Here is a 23,378-nt window from a genome sequence, read left to right on the forward strand (position 1 = left end):
GAGAACATGTTGGAGATGTGTAAAGAGCTCCTTGTGATTAGAATACGGGTTAAGCCTAATTTTAGAGAGCAGCACGATTGATCTGTTTTGATTTACGAATTCATTGGATGAAAAAAGGATAAAAGATAAAAAGAGAGAACATAAAAGAAACAGTTAGTGAATCATAGAAAAAGGGAAAAAAAGGAATGTGAAATTGTGCTTTTTTTTCTCCTTGTTGGAAACTGCTGGTATCAACATACATACATTGATATTGGTGTTTAAAGTTCAGACCCGCACACGTGTGTTTATGAATTCATTATCCCGAGCGTTCGGATGTTAAGCGATGCTGGCCATTGTGCTTCGGAAGAGAAAGTGTTTTTTTGCGCTGTTGTGCGAGTTTTGTTATATTTCCGCAGGTCTTTTTAATATGAAGTGCTTAGAGCATGTGGTGTGTGTCTTAGGATGATGAAGTGTTTTAGAGTCGAAGTGTTGTGTGTTCGCACGTGTCTTTGGAAGATGAAGTGTTTTTTTTAGGTCCCCCCTGTTATTACAGTCTATTTCAGTCTGACTGAGCCGTTCATACATCTATTATGTCACAGTAAGGGAGCACAACTGTGTGTGTGTGTGTGTGTGTGGTGTTGCATGTGTATGGGGTGAGTGTTTTTTTCTGATGAGGTGAGCCTGTGTCTGTTTTCATTTTTAGTTGTGTGTGTGAGTTTGTGTTCCTTCCGGTTATGAATGTCTTTGTGTTAGTGTGTCTAGGAGTGACTGTAGGTTTCCGTGCTGTTAGTGTATCTGAAATGACACCCTGCATTTATTTATACGTCTAGGAAACTGTGCTTTGTAGAGTAGAAGTATGAATGCGCTTCTTAAATGTGTTTGTGTGCATGTCCGTAATGCTTTTCTAAATGTTTGGCGGTGCTTTTTTATGCAAAATGTGTCATGCATCTTTCGCGTGAGGACATGGCACTGAATGTTTTTGACGAGACAGACATGCTTTGCTTGTGGAGGAGCTTGAATAACCGTAGTGATTTTGCATAACCACGCTCGCATGTGTTTCAAAGGCAGAGGTTTCCAGGAACACTAGCCCTAAGGGTTGCTTTAGGCGGGGCTAGTGGTACCAGCTGGGGAATGTGCCCTTAGATTCTGTGTAAGCTGGTGATAACAGATCCTCATGGCCATCTGAGCGCGTTTTGTTTTCTGTTTCCACAGATGAAATGCAAAGAAATGCTTTGATTAAATCAGTCATCACCTGAGGAGAAAACTACCATGGGAAGATCAAACCATCAAATTATTTTGCTTCGCAACTGTCTCAGCAAAACCGCACACAGATCAGTAATAGCGTCTTTATTTGAGTTGGGCAGTGTGGGATTTATTCGTATATTAGTGTTTACCGACATGAATGAAGAGATTTTGGGTTTCAATTATTCATACTTCATTTCCTGCTGCCCATATTAATAGTGAAACTCGGGGCTTGAAAAGGCCTTGGGCATATTAGAATTGTTAGTTTGCGCAAATATTGGGAGTTCATTATCGCGCTTGGGAGTTATTAGCCGCGACCGATAATTATAACGGGAGACAACAAAGTCTTGGGTTTCTAATACGGAAATAAATGGCTGGTAATTTAGGAATATTACACATGAATTTAGAGTAAAAGATTAAATAGTTGAAAATTGGCCATGGGGAGAGAGAGTGCGGGACCAGGGAATTAGAGAGATAGGGATTTTTTTAATGAAGGAAAGGCGATGTATTCTCTTTTTGTGCCAGGCCAAGCCTACTTAGTGAGTCCAAGAGAAGCATAAAAATGCTGCTACTTTATGAGATGCAGGAAGTCTCATTAAATTTAGCAGGAGTGACTCCTCTTGGCCTGCTGCAGCAGACGCTCTCAGCAAACGGGGCTGAGACCTTACACTTATCGTTTAGACATGGAGGGCAAACCGGCTTTTAAAAACTATAGATGTTAAACTATGTAAACGTCACTGTGTTTATTTTGGGAGGTACAATTAAAGTGAAGGGGGACTAAAACGTGCAGCAAAATGTCTGAAATCTCAAGAGAGAGTTTTCTCTTATGTCTTTGGTCTTTCTACTAAGTTTGTTTGTAGCATACAAGTTTTGTCTTCAAGCTGGTTCATGTTCTTTTGGAGCTAATTCAAGACCAAGGATCAACACAATAAAGGGGGGCACATAAAAAATGTGTTCAGTTTCTTTTAACCAATCGCCTTTAGTTTACATATAAAAAACATTTTTTAAAAGTTTTGGATGGGAAAGATTTTTTTTAAAGTAATGAAAAAAAAGTCTCTTATGCTCACCAAGGCTGCATTTATTTAATCCACTGCTATTTTATTTACATATATTTTAAAATTGCTGAATTTTTCAGGGCATCGTTACTCTAGTCTTTCAGTGTTTACATGATCCCTTCAGAAATCATTCTAATATACTGATTTACTGCTCAACGAAACATCCGGTAATTATTATTATAAATGTTGAAAACTCTGATAAACAATTTTGTTTTTTCTTCACGATTTTTGAATAGAAAGTTCAAAAAGAACAGTAATTTATTTCAAACGAGAATCTTTTGTTGTTACTGTTATAATGTTTTTTACTCTTACTTTTGATCAATTTCCAATTTGCGTCCCTGCTGAATAAAAATATTAATTTCTTTGAAATATCAGTTAAACATTGTGCATAAAAAAAAATTAGCAAATTAAGGAAATTGAATGAAAATGGGATCAACTCCACACCCCAACCTCTAAAGTAAAACTGAAGTAAATATGAAAGATGGTGACTTTTTAGGTCAGAATCCACACACATCATGTAAGAAGGCATCTTAAACACTGTTTTTGTGTCTCGTCATTTGTGAAAAAAAAAAACTTTCCAGGGGGAATAATGAAAAGCACCATTTCTGATGTCACAAATTTCTGACTATCACTATGGTTACAGGTGAAAAAACAAAAGGGGATTAATTTTGCTAATTGTTTAATATAGGCATTATTTTGTTTTGCTCCTTGAGTTATTGAATATGAACATGAACAATTTGCAAGTTTTACTTGCTAATAAAACATGTTTTGTCAATCTCAAACACCACTAACAGTGGTGACAATATCCAATGTTTCATCATCATTTTCACTGTGATAATTAACATCATCATCATTATCATCATTAATTTAATTAGCCACATCCTGATATTTGTCTTCATCATAGCTACCTGCACAAAAGTCCAACTCGGATACACAATAACCCTAAAAAAAAATAGCATCCATTTGATTTTGTTCCCAGTCTTCATGTATGACTGATATAGTAGTTTTTCACTCATTGTACGTCAGAGTTCCACACAAATATGCAATTGCATTGTGAATAATCACATATGTATACACAGTGGGGCAGGAATTGTAGTACAACGTAGTATCCCGTGTAAATGGCAGCATTTTCTTCATTCGTGGGAACCAGTTTCAAATGTTCCCTCCCTTCCTCTCAGACACTGAGAGCAGAGAAAAATGGCTTAGTTGTCCTTCAGAACAATTGGTTTTGTTCGGGGAGAGATAGAAATGATGAGGGGTTTGGGAAGAAGGTAGAGATGTGAGGGGAGGAATGCGTGTTATTGACTTTCCTGAAGGAACAGAGACATAAAGGAGGGAAGCAAAGGGAGAAAAGAGAAGATAAAGTCCAGGTTGAAAGACAGAGGGAGGTGGTAATAGACAACAAGGGAGACGGCTGACAGTGAGGTGACAAGACGAATAAGGGGGGGACATGATGCAGCCAAAGACTGATAATAGAAGAGAAAAGTTGTCAACAATTAATGAGCCTGGTAGCACATCTCATTTTCTCTGGAAGAAAAAACAGCAAGAATGAGGGATCAGAGAAGTGAGGAGGGGTTGAAAGTCTTTGCCCTCATTTCCCTTAGAGGGGCCTTGAGGCAGGAAAAACTTGAAAAAGAACAAAAAGGGGAAAGAAAATGAGGTCATTGTGTTTCTGACATAGAAACTTAGGCCATTGCCTATGGCTAATACATGGGTGTTATCTTACTAAGTTATTAACTAGACAACAGTTTGTATCCATGAGTGTCATTTATGTTATTATGCTGATACAGAGACCTGTGCTAACAAAAAAAGTGTTTAAGTATGCAACTATTCAGTTAATCTGTCAGTTATTTCTTACATTTCTTGAATTGTTCCTTTTATCAGTTGTACAAACAAATGTATACACATACATCTCATTTTAAATATAGGTATTATGTTTTTGATTCTTTTTTTAAATAAATAGGATTACTGTCAGGAATATGAACTGTCTGTGTTGTGTTTTGCTCCCTAGTTCACCCTTGTGTCTGACATGCCCTTATTTGGTTTTCTTCCTGTTCTGATTGTGTTTCATGAATCCAGGCATGTCTTGTCATCCCCTCATTTAGTTGAGTACTTAAGCCCTGTGTTTTCCCATGTCTAGTGTTACATCCCTAGGATGTATGTTTTTTAATTTATTAATTGTTGAGGTATGTTTTTCCCCACCCTTTGGGGTGTGGTTATGTATCCCGTGTGTGTGCTCTCTCTTTTTCTATTTTTCTCACTCTCTGGTTGACTGGCAGCTTCGTACAGTGTTATTCGTCATTTAGTGCCATGTGTATTTCCTGTGTGCCCTGTATTCCCTGGAATTTGGATCATTAAAGACTCTCTTATTTGTGTTTTACTCCACTTCTCCTCGCTTCCTCGCTCCTCACAGTAGCAGTGTGACACTACACTGGACCTAGAAAATAGTTTATTTGCGTTGCTCCCCCCGTTTTATTTTTTTTGCGTCTTTCCAGTGTTTGTTTTCTGTTTTTCCCTATGTGCCCTATGGATTTCCCTCGCTGCAAAGTTTACCTTCCTCGCCCGCAAGGACCTTTCCCTCTTGGAGCATGCACCGTTTTAATGGCGTTGGATGACGCTGCTCTGAACTCCCTGTTCTGGATCGGGGCCAACTACTACCGCCCCGTCGGCCTCCCAGACACTACCCGGAGTGTGCTGGAGGGAGGCAATCATCTGGTGTCTACACCTGATCCAGAACACAGCCAGACCCAGTGCCCAGCCCACCATCTTCCTGCTGTGTGGAGCTCAAGCCCGAGCTCACCATTGATGAAGAGCCCGAGCCTGTTGCGACTGACGAGCCATCGCCTAGGAGTGCGACAGAGCTGAGGATCGCTATAGAGTCAGAGCCTCACACATCATCAGACCAGGTGAGAGAGTCGGCTACAATGCCCGCCACGAGGGAGAAAGCTGTGGACAGAGAGTGTGGAGAGGAGCTCCTGTTCCTTAGTTTAGCCCAGAGAGAGCTCCTTTTCCCACGTTAAAGCCTGGGCCTTCCTTGTGCCTCCGGCTCCGCCTTGGTCTGTTGTCGACCATCCGTCGCCTTGGAACTCCACTCCTCTGCCTCCGCCTTGTCCCTCCGGCCCTCCGGTTCTGTTAGGCTCTTCCATCCCTTCGGTTCCTCCTCAGTCCTCTGTCACTCTGGCTCCATTGTGGCCTTCTGGATCCCCGTCTCCACCTCGGTCACCGGCGTCGGTGCCATCTGTTCCGTCGGTGCCATATGTTCTGCCTTGGCCCTCAGGATCTTCCCCGTCGCCCTGGATCATCGGCTCTCCGTTGGCGCCTCTGTCTCCTCCTCCACCTCCTGTGGCCTGGGTCCCACCTGGCACCACATGCTCCAAGTCCCTCCTGTTGTCTCCCTGCCTCCTTCCTCCGTCTGATACGCCCTGGCTCCTCCCGTTTTCCTCCTTGGCTCCTCCCCTCTGTCTTCACCTCCCTGGACTCTGTCTGCTGGCCCCCCTCCCCTTCCTTTGTCCGGTGTCTTACGTCATTCTGTTTTCCTGAGTTCCTATGTTTCCTGTTAATTTTTATAATTTTATACTATAAGTTTGATTTATTTTAGGACTTCAAGTTAAATAAAAATGGAAAATGTTCTAGCTAACATATATTTTTTCTTTTCTTTTCTTTTTTTTTTGAACAAACAAGAAGTAACAAATAACATTTTTTGTGGTGGATCTAGATTTACTTAACTATAATAACCGATTTGGAATTAATATATCATGCATCATCAACTGTTTTTCACTTTTTCATAGTTGCTTTTTTAGTTTTGCAAAGTGATGTCACTGGACAAGGTTTTTTGTGGATTCTCTGGAAATATTGATTTTACCAATAACTTGTTTCAGCCCTAGTTCCTTACATATAAGTAGGTATGTGACCGGCTTTTTAAACCACTGTTTACTAAGTTGCTTTGACAAAATGTAATCTCCATCAAAAGGCTTTACATTCAACAGCTTATGCAATGATTCATCTTGTATGCAGGCTACAGAACTCGGTTCAGGAGAGAGAAGTAGCGGCGTCGTGCCACACGCATTAGTGCATTATCAATATCCACTCTGGCTGTAATAGAAATGAATGTGAGGGGAGTTTTAGTGCTTTTATGGTACTGTTTACCTCCATGATGTTGATTAAAGCAGATGCACCTCGGGCTCACGGCACTATTGAGACAAGGCGTCTAGACGTCACTCACACCTATGGCTGAATTCGTTCTCGCTTTATCCTCGAAATTCAGGGCCCCAGGAAGAGAGAACAGAGTGAAAGAAAAAGGGAGAGAAGATGCACAGGGAGAAAAATAGGAATTATCTCTGCTGGACGAAAATAGCCCCATGTTTCAATCAAAGACAAGCTTTTTAAAAAAATTTGATTTAAGAGTGCCGACGGGAGGGGGCTGTATAATGGGAATTAAGGTTGTTACACATTAATTATGCGTCATATGTGACATGTAATTTAATTCAGTGTGTGTTTGATTAGAGATTGAGGGAGAGGCCCTTAAATAAGATATGATGATCAAGCACAATATGTTGATGGTCCAGAATAACATGAAAATTATTCATCAGCTGTATCTTCAAATATATATATATGTATGTATGGGTGTATGTATGTATGTGTGTGTGTGTGGTGTGTGTGTGTGTGTGTGTGTGTGTGTGTGTGTGTGTGTGTGTTTAGTGTTTAGACTGTATTTATATGTTAGTGTCAATATGTATAAGTACATACTTAACACTAGGATCCACTATTCATTCATTGTTTACCTTATTTTTTTCCCACACAACTGTACATGAGGGACACAGATGGCACCTGTCCTGTAGAAAGACCCAGGCAGAGAGATGCCATAGGCTGTGGGCGAGATTTTGGGATACAGGACCATAAAAGCAGGAAAACACAAGCAGTGTATTACACTAAGGCAAGACCAGAAAATAATCCTAGCACAGCCCAAAGAATATAACACAGTATGATGTGTATTTGTGTTGGAGCTATAGCAGCATGAGAACTCTTGGGCTAAATGAACAGCTGGACATGCAGTGATGCCTATTGATTGTTTATAGTGCATATTGCCTGGGGAAATAAGGTGTTTTTAAATAAGGAATAAGATACAGAAAGAGTAAGAATGCTGTTACTTCTGCAACAGAATGGACTATGTGTGTTTCAGTGATTTGTGCTTTTGAGCAAATACGTAGATAAAGATGTATGTTCCCCTGACACAATGTTCAGAGAGAAAGCTTTTCTAACACTCATTCAAATCAAAAACAGCCACTTCTAGAGCCGCTCTGTTGCTTTTCAGACTGATATTAAAGTAAGATGCTCAGTTGATTTTACAGATCCACCATAATTCACAAAGTCTATTAAAACATCAGCCTCATTATGTGAAACACTCACAACAAAAGCAGAAGATTGAGCGGGGTGAATTGTGACAGCCCACCATCGTTCTAATCCTTTGATGGCTCGGGTTGTTATGAACAAGACTCTTTTTTTTTTATTGTCATTTCTCTCTCTTCCTCTGTCTCTCGTGTTTCCCTCTCTCTCCTTCTTTCTTCTCTTTCTGTTCTTTCTCTAAAACCCCTTGCGTGACTAATGAGTCATCACATCCCTTTCTACAGTACAACCCAAGCTCGGCTCTGTATTACTGTATTACAGTGCATCTATCTATCTATCTATCTATCTATCTATCTATCTATCTATCTATCTATCTATCTATCTATCTATCTATCTATCTATCTATCTATCTATCTATCTATCTATCTATCTATCTATCTATCTATCTATCATTTTGTTCTATCATTCAGTCTTTCATTCTGTCTATCTATCTATCTATCTATCTATCTATCTATCTATCTATCTATCTGTCTGTCTGTCTGTCTGTCTGTCTGTCTGTCTGTCTGTCTATTGTTCTGTTGTTCTATCTCGATACTTCCATCCATCTTCCTTCCTTCCAGTCCGTCCGTCCTTTTCTATCTATCTGTCTGTCTGTCCGTCCGTCCGTCCTTCCGTTGATGTATCTGTCTGTCTCTCTATCTCTCTTTCTGTTGTTTTGTCGGACTATCTAAGGTTATATCATTCTATCTATTATTGTAACATTAAGTGTCCATATATTATATATAAGGCTTTCACTTTTAGTGAACAGTAATTTTATTTTGTCGAGGGGTTTGTACATAATTTAGACGCCTCTTTTCAATTATTCTGTGCAATTGTTTTTCTTCTTTCACATAGTTTTTTTTCTCTTTGATCTCAAGTGTATCTGTACGCTTTAAAGGGGTCATATGACGTTGCTAAAAAGAACATTATTTTGTGTATTTGGTGTAATGAAATGTGTTTATGCGGTTTAAGGTTCACAAAACACATTATTTTCCACATAAAGTACATTATTGTTTCTCCTCTATGCCCCGCCTTCTGAAACACATAGTTTTTTACAAAGCTCATCGTTCTGAAAAGCGAGTTGTGCTCTGATTGGCCAGCTATCCAGTGCATTGTGATTGGCCGAATGTTTCAAGCGTCTGATGAAAATGTTAAGCCCCTCAACATATACTGTTATGGTATGTCAATCTGTTATGCAAATCTTCCCACATCGCGACATAGAGATGTGGGGGCGTGTTAGAATGAGCCGTTTCAGGGGGGCGTGGACAAGTCTTAACCTTTATAAAGAATATCTCTTTAGATTTGAGACTTCAGTCTTTGTAACTTTATAGACCTTCTTTATGCACCAAGAGCTTGTAACACTCCAAAGTGAACGGAAAAATTTAAATCACATCATATGGCCCCTTTAATTTTGATAAATGTTTTATCTTCTGCGATCAAGGTTGTGCTCTTTTTTCTGTAGTTTATAAGTCAGACAGCTCTGTGATAGCTGCCAGGCTTAACAAGCCAGCAGCAGTAGAGTCTGTTAATGCTGCGAGTGACCTTCTGGAGAGCGAGTCTCTGTCTCCCTCTCTGCGGTTCAGCACGAGCTCCGTTTGGTTGTGCTAATGCCACTGGTGTTCTGGAGAGTTTAATCTAAACTATGTTGTCAACACAGTTGTAGAGGAGAGAAGCTGTCTTTAGCGATGGAGGTAATGGTACATCAACTTTACCCAGAAGATACAGTGAAGTCAAATTAAGAATTCTGGACTCTTGACTCTCAGACTCATTTTATCTCGCTCTCTCTTTCTCTCCTCCTTTTAATTTCTCTCTTTCTACTTTCTCTTACTGTGTCTGTTCTTTTTCTCATCTAATTTTTATTATTCAAACCTATCTCTGAGTCTGTGTTAAGAAATAGATTTTAGAGCACTACTTGCTAGAAGGGCCTCTTTCTATTGTTGTAGAAAATCACAGAAGGTGCTCTCTGTTGAGTTTCAATATAGAAAAATGATTGTCCAAGGTACTATTCTGATACAAACCTTAAAAAGCCTTTATTTTAATTTAACGCATTTCAGGAAAAGAACATTGATTGGAATATGTCAGGCTATGAACAGAAGCAGGTGTATCCTTAACAGTGCGCCATGTCAGAATAATCATATTTATCAGTTGTAAAGTAAAAATTATGAATATTGACATTACTTTTACAGAACAAATGATGACTTTTATGAGCTAGTTCTTTTGAGTGAATCAAAAACATACAGTGCAGCCAGCGTAGTCTGATTCCCAAACAAATTATTCTAATGAGTTTGATTTATTTTGGCGAGTCAAACACACACAGCTTAAAAACTAACTGTGGGGTTTGCTGACTGGTTGTTCTTATGACAACATGCACATTTTTTGTTTCTTTAAGTATCAGTGATTAATATATAGTATTGTCTGGTACCAAAAATCAGTGTTTCACTGCATTTTATCTAGTACCAAAAACAGTATTAACAGTCTTCTATCAGGGCAAAAGGCAGTCGCGAGAAAGCAGGGAAGAGAAAGCAGGAGATGAGTAATGATGATAATCTTACAGTAGTTACGTATGCTTTAATGCTTAGTCAAACTTCATCTGACCAGCACAAATCCAACAAATCCCACCTATAGCAATGGAAAATTACTGCTTCAGAACATCATCCTATGGCATTAAAAACTGTGAAATGGAGACATTCTCTTACTGTCTTACTCGTGAAGACAAATATTCCTGGAAACCACAAAACCATTAAATGAACAGTTTGAAAACAAATATAAAATATAATAGTATAATATAATATAAAATGACTGATTAATGAATGAATCAATAAAAGGGGTCTACAATTATTATAATTGATTAAACGGAATAATAAAATGTTTAAATGCTAATTATTATAAATAACTGAATGTAAAAGAAAGAAAATAAAACAAAACAAATATGGTTGCTCTCTTGAAGCAACACAGAGACATCTTTCTGGCTGCTAAGTGCCTCTTATTTCCAGTCAGTCTGATACTTGATCCATCGTGGTAGATCAACTGATGAATCACTTGAATTTAGATGCATTCTCTCCTCGACGCATCTCAATCGCTCCCCTTCCTCTCTTAATGACATGCTGTTCTGGCACGGTATTGTTGATGGCAAGAGCTTAGCTGTTATCCCCTCCCAGCAGTCAAGAGTTAGTGGGAAACTTATTTTATGCCTCTGCCTCTCATTCGAATATTAAAGATACTTTGCTTATAAACTGCCTCTGCAGGACACTAGTCTCTATTATTGAAGAGGAAGGGAGGAAAGTAGTGAGAGGATAGTAATGTAAGGTCTGGCTTAGTTCCCTGCTGCTCGTGCAGGGCTGTATTGGGTAGTGGATGACTAGGTTGGCCTCTCCATTGTGCTAAACTGGCGATAGAGGAATGGGATGTAGAGTGCATGTGTCTGTGATCGCTCATTTTGAGATGAATAGACTCAGAACGGATGAAGAGGAGGAGCGGAGCGAGGGAGATTGATGACAGGGAGGGGGTGAGGAGCAGAAGTGTAGAACGACGGATTAGAGAGGAATGATCCGGAAAAAACAAATCTGACACATGGTATCCTATATATTATGTGTGTGTTAAATGTAAAGTTGAAATGGGAGGCCATGTGCATCATTTCACATGTTCAACACAGTGGTGTATCTGAAGTGTAAACTGCTGTTGTTGGTGTTTGGGATGAAATAGAATTATAAACTGTATTATTATTATTTTATTATATTGTATTTATACAGTCTATTGTGACATTACAAGAGTTGCTCAGTGTCATGAAACTACAAGGTGATCCCAGAAAACAAATGTAATGCGCATATAAGGCTTGTATATTGTTGCAATTTATTATTATTATTTTTTAAAGAGGATTGGTTGGATGATTTTTCTTTTTTTTTCAGAAGCTGCATCTGAATTGGTATTAGGTATTTTTACAGATGATGTATTGCAGCTCAGAGGTGGCATGAATGCATTTACACTGCAATTGCAATAGTATAAATAATGTTAGATAAATGAATTTTAAATGGGTATTAAAGCATTTTTTTATATTAAAGGGGTCATCGGATGCTAAATTCACTTTTAGATGTTGTTTGAACATAAATGTGTGTTGACAGTGTGTGTACACATCTACCCTATAATGATAAAATTCGCCCAGTGGTTTTTATTTAATCCCTAAAAATAATTTCCCCTTTTTCAAATCAGGCCATTCTCAGCTTCTTGTCTGTGTGACATCAAATGAACAAAAGCCGCTCCCAAGATAGTTGATTGACATGGCCGTCTTACATTAGACCATCCCTGAGTAAACTGTAATAGTCAGATCACCATTGTTTCGACGCCGGAGCAGGAGTAGACAAGAATGTCTTCATAGCGATTGAGGTGTTTTGTTGATGATGGATGTAATAATGAACATAGCAGTCGTCATTTACTCCGGAAATCTGAGCCGCTGAAGATGCAGTGGATTACTTTTGTCTTTAAAAGGAATGTGTCCCCCGATCAGTGGCTAATGTGGGGTAATGTGAAGTAATCAGCAATCGTAGGATTTGTTCATGCCTTTTTAATGCCAGGTTGGCACTGATTTTCTGTCATGGTCTATGGACACCCTGAATAAGCCTTAGCCACCCCACTGGCCACCCCATGTATAAAACTCTAGCTCAGCCACTGCCTCCGATCTACCTAAATGCGTATATGTTCGCGCAAATCACTCATGATCCAGCTTCACTTACAGCAGAAGTGAGTATAAGGTTTTTTTTTTATTAATCTTTGCAATCACCTTTCCTAATAATGTGCTAGTTAGCAAGTCTCATAGTTAGACGTGGCTAAAGTAAACAAGTCTCTCAGAGCATGGCTCCTCACGCCACAGAAGAGAGGGGCGGGGTGAGCAGAGCTCATTAGCATTTAAAGCAACATGCAGCAGAATGAGTTGATGTCTGCAGAGTTGATTTTGACAAGGTAAAAAAGGGTGTTGTTTTACATTACCATTGAGAGATTTTAAACAAAGTATGTTATAGACTTTTAATTAAGACCATAAAGAATCATATCAACTTGTGGAAAATGGGCATCTGATGACCCCTTAATATGGAAATAAGAAACAATTATTTATTGAAATGATAGTCCCAATAACTAATGAATACTGCCTTTTACAATAACTAATTAATTAACATGTTAAACTGACAAAACTGATAGATATTATATTATATTTTACAAGAATGGGTTTCTATTTTATGTATATATATATATATATATATATATATATGTGTGTGTGTGTGTGTGTGTGTGTGTGTGTGTGTGTGTGTGTGTGTGTGTGTGTATGTGTGTGTATATATATTTAATATATAAATGTCATTTATTCGTGTGATGGCAAAACTGAATTTTAGTGCTCGTAAGAAACATTTATTTTTCTTCCCAATGTTAAAAACAGTTGTGCTGTATAATTTTTTTATGGAAACCATGATACACATTTCTATCACATTTTGCAGGTTTCTTTAATGAATAGAAAGAACAGCATTTATTTGAAATAGATATATATATATATATATATATCTATATATATATATATATATATATATTTGATTTATTATTTTTTTTCTTCCTAACTGTCATTTTTTGATCACTTTAATTCTTGCTTTCTGAGTAAAAGAGCTAATTTCTTTCTGAAAAAGAGAAAAAGAAATCTTACTGACCCCATGACTGGAGTCCCACCTCTCCTGATGGGATCAACTCCAAAAGGGAAGAGGAAGAATTAATACAGGAAATTAATATTTGGGGCACGTAAATGAATAGAAGTCAGAAAATTAAAGAGAGGCAAAGACACACACATACACACTTGCGAATCACGCACACATTAAACATTTAGTGAGAATCCACAAAACAAGAATATATATAAACACATACGTAAAATACTATACTACAGCCGTTAGATTAACAAGCTAACCCCCTCCCCGCAGTCCCATCATTGTTGTTACCTCATTAAAGCCGAATCAAGGTAACGGATCAGTCCATCTCGGACCCCAGGGGAGTGGCTTTGATGTTGAGTAGAGCGTGGAGACCTGAAAGAGAGAGAGACTGTGAGATTTTGCCATGCGGCATGACTAACATGGCAAACGCCCACGACCGACTTCACACATGAGTGCACACACAAAACAATCATTTACAGGCATGTACAGAGTTATACATCAGTGTGCATGCATTCATGTGCATTGTCATACATGTGTGCATAGCTTTAAAGTGCTTTGGCTAATTTGCTACTGACTGCTTATACAAACACACACTCGCATCAGTGTAGCATACTAGATGTGAAGAGTTCATTAACGTGCTTATTATAAACATTTGAAATCATTCATCACCAATGTACTATAGACATTTTATTTTGACATGTGAACTGCCTGGGATTTTGTTTCAGGAGTGAAGTGGTCATTTAGATGTTCACAGGCTTTGTTGCAGCAGATGTTAGATCTGGGCAAACTGCGGTTCATATTTCTCTACCCTCTTTCTCCTGATCCTTGTTTCCTTTATCCAAACTTTGGTGAAAAGAAAAAAATTATACTTAACCTTGGATTTGTCACTTTGTCTTTGTAATGGGCTGGAGGCAAGATGAATACAAGAAAAATGATTGAGCTAGCATATTCTCATCTCTCTCTTTGACATACTGTATGTACTGTTGAAAACCAGTATGAACTATAATGTGATTCGCCTTAATTCTTCTGTTCTCATGCATGCGTGTATTTTTGTTTCTTGCAGGATGACCATTCCATGTTCTTCCAGTTTGGGCCCTCTATAGAGCAGCAGGCCTCTGTCATGCTGAACATAATGGAGGAATATGACTGGTACATATTCTCCATTGTCACCACCCCTACTACCCTGGATACCAGGACTTTGTCAATCGGGTGAGTTGAAGCTATTAATTTTTTTCTCAATTCGATTCCATTTTAATTTTCTGTTTAACCGTTAATTTAAGCAGGTGTAGAAGTAATACACTATATATCAGGTCAAGTTTTAGGTCTTCATCCAAAAACCCAATGCATGTTTATGATTTAAGTTCTGATGTCAGTTCAGGTGTTATTTCATACTAAGCTTAGAAGACTGCAGGAACTCATCAAACATAGTTTTATATGTTAGCTAAATATATATTTACATATACACAATTTTATATATTTTACATATTACGTTCAAAAAGTTTGTCCAAGGCTGCATTCATTTGTTAAAACATACAGTAAAAACAGTGATATTGTGAAATAATATTTAAAAAAAATTAAAATGTAAATGTGATTTTATCATTTTTTTAATCAATATTGGAAAATATTAAAATATGTATTATTATTATTATTATTTTTTGTGGAAAACAGCTGAGTTGCTTACTATTTTTGTGGGAAACCGTGATACATTCATTTTTTTCTTCTTCTCAGAATTCTTGAATAGAAAGAACAGCATTTAGTTGAAATAATAAATTTTTTTTTTGTAACAAGTGTCTATACAAATCTTTGCTGCCACTTTTGATCAATATAATGTGTTCCCTGCTACATAAAAATATTACTTTCTTAAAAAAAAGACTTTTTTTGTGCACTTTTGAACAGTATTGTATATATGTGTATTGTTGTAGTTGTTATTACATTTATTTATTATTTTAAAGTTATTTCTGAAGGAATTTGGAGTGGTGCAGAAAAGCATTGCAATATGCTTGCTAAGATGTTCTTCGTGTTTTTAGCATGTTGCTATGTGCTTGCTAGGGTTTTTACCAGGGCTTGCGAGGTGATTTCAAATGAGTTTTGAGTGGTTGAAAGAAACACATCTCAGTTTAAATGGCTCATGTTCATAATCCCACCAAACAATCCATTCAGAACCTGCTCTTGTTTATCGAATCACTGAAATGCAACATCAGGGTGTATAAACACTCACCTATCCAGAGCTACACCAATTTGGTCAAATTGAGATGGGGATCTCGTGAAACCCCAGACTGCTGTTTGCTTCACTGCCCCCAATTCTGGAAACTCTAGCTGGTTCGATTCACACCCTAATACCGAGGTTCTAACTCCCGCTGGGGCGCCAGCCGCTGCGGTTCGAGTCTCTTTCATCATCAGGAGTTTGCCAATGCTCCTGTTTCCACTAATGCTCTCTTCCTCTCCTCTAACTTCTGTATGCTAGTGCTTTTGTCAAAACTAATACACCCGTCCTCTCCTCTACTTTCACTATGCGTCGCTCCTATAGGAACTAATGCTGCTTTCCTCTTTTTCTATTTTCACTCCAATTTTAGTCTTATTGTCTTATTTCAAGGCATAGTTCACTCAAAAATTAAATCGTCATCATTTACTAACCCTTATGTAATTTTTAACCCATGTGGCAACAGAAAAGAGTCTGCACACAAGATGACATGAGGTTGAGTAAATGATGACTAGTGGAATTTTCCCTGTAACCATCTTTCTGTTCATTCATCACACGCCTCTCACAGTATGTGCCTTTAGCCTTGTATACAAGCCCTATAATAGTAGTGTTGACCCTTTTTATTCATGCAAGCAAAACAGCCTTTTATAGAACAAGGTTATTATTGTTAACTAAAACTAGAACTATTTAAAACATTTTGTTGATTAAAAAAGAGGTGAAATAAAATTTTAATTTTAAATGGAAGAAAATAAAACTAAACTAAAAACGAACTAAACTAAAATGTATATTTAAAAAATCAACATAAAAAATGCATTAAAAATAAAATAAAATTTAAATAAACTGAAAATATAAAAATAATTAATAATTGTTAATAAAAAGTGTAATAGCATATAAATAATACTAAAATATCACTGCTTTAGAAATGCGTTGAGTCAGTGTAGAAATATATACTGTATTTTGCCTCAACTGGGAAACAATGGCTGCAACTTACTGTTGTCACAGATCTCCTAAATTTATGTTTGGCCCACAGTGTTGTGGATAAAGTTCTTAAATACACAGTGCAATGGTCAGGATTGTTTGATCTCTACTGTACTTTCAGTAATACTCCAAATCAGGAGCAACCTCAGGGCAATGCAAGCAGAGCCCAGCAGACATCCAGAGGATGCTCTGCTTATTGAGGAGGCTCATGCAGCAGGCTCTTGATGTTCTTGCAGGTGTATAGCAGGCAGGTGTTAGATGCTCTACCAGTGAGACCAGTGCCAGGCTTTGTGTTGCTGTCTGCTGGGGGAGGAACAATGGTTCAGGCGATTCCAAAAGCTTGAACAAATTGTGTCCAGTGCTGATACTCTCCTCTCCAGCCTCAGTGACATCTGTTTTTCTTGTGCCTCCTATTTGTGCCCCTTCATCTTTTGCAATATCCTGAGTTGCCGCAGTACCTATGCTATTTTATTCTCATACTTTACGCTTTGTAAATGACCATAGATATGTTACCAACATATCAAAATATCTTCTTTTTTGTGTTGAAATGGCGGAGAACATGGCATTGAGTAAATGATCACAAAAATGTGAACTGTCCTTTTAACAAATGTAAGAAACTTAAAAAAAAAAAAAGAATTACGCTGTATGGTGAAAAAAAAACAAACAAACAAAAAAACGAATACAAATGACTAAGAACAGAAAAAATTACTAAAAACTAAATAAAAAATAATAAAATTGAATAAAACCTCAATTAAAATTAATTTCTAAGTACATTTTACTGTTATTAATATTATTATATAGTATATAAATAAAACAAAAATATCTCATATATAAATATAGTGATCTTTCAGTACAGTGGAATTGAAATGTCAGAGTATTAGTGTACCAGGGACCATCACAGTCATTTTTGTAGATTTACCCCGTGGTACCGGATGCTCACACTACACTTGACTGCATGTGTGTAATGATACTGTCAGTGCAATTTGCAAGTCTGTCAAATTGGCTGGAAATATTGGGCGATACAGAAATATGCATCATCAGAATTGTGGGTACGATAATTTCATCTTCCTCTAGTTCTGACTGCAGTAGATTATAATGGAAAGCATCTCTGTGGACTCGTGTTTGAACAATTTGTTATGAGGAAATGCAGTTGAATTTCTCTCTGTCTCCTCAGACAGAGCAGAGCAGTTCTGTGCATTATGAAATGTGGGTTAGGTCTGCTTCTTTACAAATCATAGAGATCAAAAAAAAAAAAAAAAAGAAAGGTATCTGGATGAAGTGCATGATGGGAATTTCACTTTTTATGATTAGTGTTTTCATTTATTCCTTTAAATAAAAATTTAGCTTTCCCTTTCTCTCTCTTGTTGTCTTTTTTTTGTCAGTTTTCTTTTTAAACTCTCTCTTCTCTTTATATCTAAAGAACAAAAGCAAAAACAGCTGGAGGCAGCAGGAGGGTGTTATAGGACATGCCTTTTTTCATCTTTCTTTGTCTGTTTTGCCTTCATCCAGATCCGGAGTACTGTCGAGAACAGTTTTGTTGGCTGGGAGCTGGAGGAGGTGCTGCTGTTGGACATGTCAGTAGATGATGGCGACTCAAAGATCCAGAACCAGATGAAGAAGCTCCAAAGTCCTGTTATACTACTGTACTGCACTAAAGAAGAAGCCATGACCATTTTCGAGGTGGCACATTCTGTCGGCCTCACTGGTTATGGTTACACCTGGATCGTACCATCTCTGGTGACAGGGGATGCAGATAATGTTACCCCAGCGTCTTTCCAACAGGTAAGAAGAAATATAAATTATTATAGATATATATATAATATATATTATATATATATATATATATATAATATATATATATATATATATATATGTTGTATAAATATTATAATACAATTTTCTTCAAAATAAAATAATGTAATATAATCTCAGTGTTGCATGCTATTTCTTTGTTATTGTTTGTGAAATTTATTAGCAACTGACTGAAAATAGAGTTTAAACCATTTTTGTCAGTGTATCGAAATATTTCAGATGATCGAACACCTAATCTTTGTAAAATCTCGAAATAATATACATTTTTCATACTGTACATTATTATGCTGTAGTGTCTAAAATCACTTCATTTCAAACGATTGATTGTACTGTGGTGAAGTTTTTAGTTGATTATCTTGTGACTACATTGTATAGAATTTTTATTTTTGGCCATCAGTATTTAGTATTAAGTATTACTTAAAAATTAGATGAAACTTAAACCTAAGAAATGTAAATTTAAAATGAGAAATATTGCTAATTTGAAAGAAACCCTAACCCTAAACCTAATCCTAATCGAAATAACAGTTTACATTTAAGTGCGGGACTAAATAAATAAAAATAAATAAAACTATAGAAATATTTAGCTACAAAAACTACACATACTGTATATTTCAGATGATTGTATTTACTGAATTTACACTTCCTGTGTCTCAGGTTTGATCTCTGTTTCCTACGATGAGTGGGACTATGGACTGGAGGCTCGATTGTGCGGGATGCATGTAGCCATAATCGCCATGGAACCTCCACAAATGATGCTGGATCGGGGTCCTCACATGCTGCTTAAGTCTGGATGCCACGGCACACACCTGACAAGAAAGGCAGCAAGTCAGGAAACCCCAACGAGGTGCTGAGGTGAGTCAGGCTTAGTGGGGTGCCAGGGGGTTCAAACCACTGACAATCTGGGGTCTGCAATCACCACACGTACACAGGCAGTTTGCCAGCATTACACACACTTGCAACAGCTGTCTCAGGAGGGTTTCCCGAAACTAATGGAGGTTTGAAAAGGGTAAAGAGCCTAGACGGGTGTGCACAAACATACTGTACACGCACACATAACACACCATGGTTGCTGTTAGATGCTGTAGGTACAGTAGGAGACAGATCTTACATTACCACTTGCGTTAATGGGAAAATCCATCTATACAGCACTTTGGGATACTACTTCATGATAACATTTTATCCCGGATTTTTCCTGGTGATTGTGACATACAGTACTGTTCAAAAGTTTGGGAATCAGTAAGTTTTATTTATTTTTTATTCAGTAAAAAGTATCAGTATAGACATTTATTATTGTTACAAAAGATTTCTGTTTATAAATAAATGCTGTTCTTTTGCAGGTCTATATTCATCAAAGAATCCTGAAAAACAACATCATGGTTCCCAAGCATTTTCAACATTTAAAAAAGTAAGAAATGTTTTTAGTGAGCAGCAAATCAGCATATTAGATTGAGTTTTGAAGGATTGTTTGACATTGAAGAAAAAAGGAGCAGGAAAATTCAGCTATTACACCGCAGGAAACAAATGACATTTAAAAGTGATATTTTAATTGAGAAAACATTCATTATATTTTGTTGCGATCTTTCACAATATTATTGGTTTCACTGCATTTTTAAACAAAAAAAGCAAGCTTTGGTGAGCATAAGAGACTTCTTTCATAAACATTTAAAAAAAAAATCGTACCAGCCCCTAAGTTTTGAATGGTGGTGTATAAGGTTTGTTTGGAGAAGATTTCCTGTTTTTATTTACAATTTAAGTTTTGGGTTTAGTCAGCTTTCAGTTAACTATTATGCTAAAACATCATGTTTGTCTTCAACATATATAAATATAGGTTAATTGAAAAAATCAATTTGATAAAATTTCAGAATCATATTAGCAATATTGATTAATATAGCCATTACTGGTAAAAAAAACAAACAAAACAAACAAAAAAACCTTATGCTGTTTTTAGAGGTTCTAATTTTGCTTTGGAGGTGCATTGGGTGTACAACATATAAAGCACAAAACTATGCATTTGAACACTTGGTAAAAAACATCGTATGACAATAATCATACTTACAGATTGGATCAGAGGCACAAGGTGTGTCCAAATGAAAGTGCGTACATCTGGGTATTTAAAACTCAGCCAGCAGTCGCCAGTAAAGGATGGGAACACAATGAAAGGTGGGAGTTGTACTGCAGCGTCACTGTAAAATTTATTTTAACCACCTGACTCTTCACATCATCAATCCTTTGGGAGTACATACAGTAATGGCCCAAATTATTAGAAAACAGTAGTATTTTCACCAGCTAAAAAAAAGTGGTTTTAAATCAGTTATTATCTATCTTTTGCTGTAGTGTGTCAGTAGGAAATATCAGTTTTACATTCCAAACAATTCATTTGCCATTAATTGTGATATCCAGTGAGGTTTATTTCTGACAACAGCCAGTGCTCCACACAGAGATCTGATCTGATCATCATCATCATCAGTCTGTCTGGAATGACATGAAGAAACAGAACAAACTGAGATTAAATCAAGAAGAACTGTAGCAATGTCTCCAAGATGCTTTCAAGAGACCTCACTGCAAAGCTACCTGAAAAACTATGCGCAAGTGCACCTAGCAGCAAAAAACTGCTTTAAACACAAAGAAATGGTCACACAAAACATTTGGCAGATATTATACATAAATCAACCATTTTGCAGCATTTTACACAAGAGCCTAAAACTTTTAACAGTACTCATTTTGCAGCATTTTACACAATAACAAAAAACATTTAACAATAATCATATTTATTTAACGCTGTAGGTTTTATGGAAGGTCCAATTCTCACTATTAACAAAACCGTTAACTATGATTTTGTGCCTCAGTAAAACTCCTTATTTGCTGCTTATGAAAAGTTAATAAGGTAGTTGTTAAAGGGATACTCCACCCCAAAATGAAAAAATTTTGTCATAAATCACTTACCCCCCATGTCATTCCAAACCCATAAACGCTTTTGTTAGTCTTCGAAACACAATTTAGAGATTTTTGGATGAAAACCGGGAGGGCTGTGACTGTCCCAATAGACTGCAGAGTAAAATAAACAGTGTCAAAGGTCATGAAAGGTATGAAAGTCGTCGTCAGAAAACACTCCATCTGCCATCAGATGTGCAATCTTGGTGTTATATGAAGTGACGGGAACACTTTTTGTAAGCGAAAGAAAACTCCATGATCAAACAGTCTCCTCTTTGTCTCTTCATATCACCATATGCTGTCATATGCTCTTCTGTATCATCCGCGCCATGAGGAGGCACTGTTTTGTTTCAAATCAAAGCTAAATACACGTGCAACAGCTCATCCTTGTGGCGCGGATGATACAGAATTGAAGAGGACACAGAGGAGACCGTTGACAAAGGAATTGTTGAATGAAGTTGTTATTTTTGTTTTCTTCGCTTACAAAAAGTGTTATATAAAAGTGTATATAAACCAGATTGCACATCTGATGGCAGATGGAGTAGGTTCTGATGACGACTTTCATACCTTTCCTGGACCTTGACACTGTTATTTATTTGGCAGTCTATGGGACAGTCTCACAAACCTCCAGGTTTTTCATCCAAAATATCTTAAATTGTGTTCTGAAGACGAACAAAGCTTTTTTACGGGCTTGGAAACAACATGGGGGTAAGTGATTAATGACAAAATGTTCATTTTGGGGTGGAGTATCCCTTTAAGTTTAGGTATTGGGTAGGATTAGGGATGTAGAATATGGTCATGCAGAATATGTGCCTTCTTTAAAAACACTAATAAACAGCCAATATGTTAATAATAGGCATCCTAATAAGCAACTGTTAAATAGAGAGAATTGGTCCCTATACTAAAGGTGTGTTACTACCAAGGGGCATCTGATCCGTCTCACCTGACCATTTGTGATTGGATCAGCCGATTTGGACCTAATACCAGGTGTAAAGTGAGTCCTAGATTGAGCAGCATTCTATTATAGCCGTACTGTACCTATAACACCTCCTGCAGAAAGAACGAGCGAGAGTGACAAATGGATAACAAAAGAGAAAAAGAGAGTGCATTATTGGTAATGTGGGTCTGCTGGAGCTCCGTCGCTGAAGGCACCTTTCACTTTTCTTTCCCCATTATGTCTCCTCTGACATTCAGCCTGCGCCCACATGTCCCTGTACCGGGCCGGCTGTTATTTTCATCTTAGAAAACATAAATATCCATCGTAATACAAAAGTGAGCTTTTCATCTGAACTGCTCTGTTCTCTCTTGTACTGTTATTTGACATTTAGTATTGAGGGGCATTGATTCCTAAGTATTAATTAGCGTTTAGGCTCGGTCACACTCTCTTTTAGCCAGTCATTTGATCTGCTGGTGAGGAGTTAATTGAATGCTCGAGGCAGAGCAGGATTAGGAAGCCGAATGGAACAACAGTGGGAGCCCGGCCTCTCTCTCTCTCTCTCTCTTATCTCTCTCTCTCTCTCTCGCTCTCTCTTTTTCTGTGTCTAGTTTTCACCCCTTCTTTCTGTCTGCCTGTCCCCTCCTTTGATTAACTCTAGGCATATGCAAACATGGAAGAGGAGGATAATCGTAACACTTTTGGGTTTTTGCTCATTGATCCAGGGAACATTTAGCATAAAGCTTTACAATTTTCCCACAAACACTGTTGACATATCAGCAATCATTACCTGCGTCAGTTAAATCTATTACCTAATCAAACTGGATAGCATTACATTTCACTCACCTAGACTCAATAATTGTAGGCTCTCTACTGCGTCTTTTAATGTAATAAACGTTAAACCTCAGGGACAATCTTGAAAAGGCAACAGTAAACAAATTAAAATCTACCTCTCATCCAGACTTTAATATGAACAGTTGTGGCACATGTCTGCTGGGTTCCCTCAGTGTATTCATCACGTGCCAATTTCAACAGAACAGACGTTGGACTCACCTTTCCTCTTGTTTAGAGGAGGCTGTTATAGTTGTGTACTGTATACTGTACCGTATAGTTCATTGCAGGTTTTTTATAATATATGATATTAGGCCAAAAATTTTATTGCCAAGGAATTTATCTTGGTGACATGA

The 23,378-nt window shown here is 37.4% G+C and overlaps 1 pseudogene; it reads left to right on the plus strand.

The window, feature by feature from the left end:
• The window catches only part of LOC109050726, a 96,751-nt pseudogene that overhangs the window by 41,860 nt on the left and 31,513 nt on the right, over nt 1-23,378 (plus strand).

The sequence above is a fragment of the Cyprinus carpio genome, chromosome B1, assembly GCF_018340385.1.
Source record: "Cyprinus carpio isolate SPL01 chromosome B1, ASM1834038v1, whole genome shotgun sequence".
NCBI lineage: Eukaryota > Metazoa > Chordata > Actinopteri > Cypriniformes > Cyprinidae > Cyprinus > Cyprinus carpio.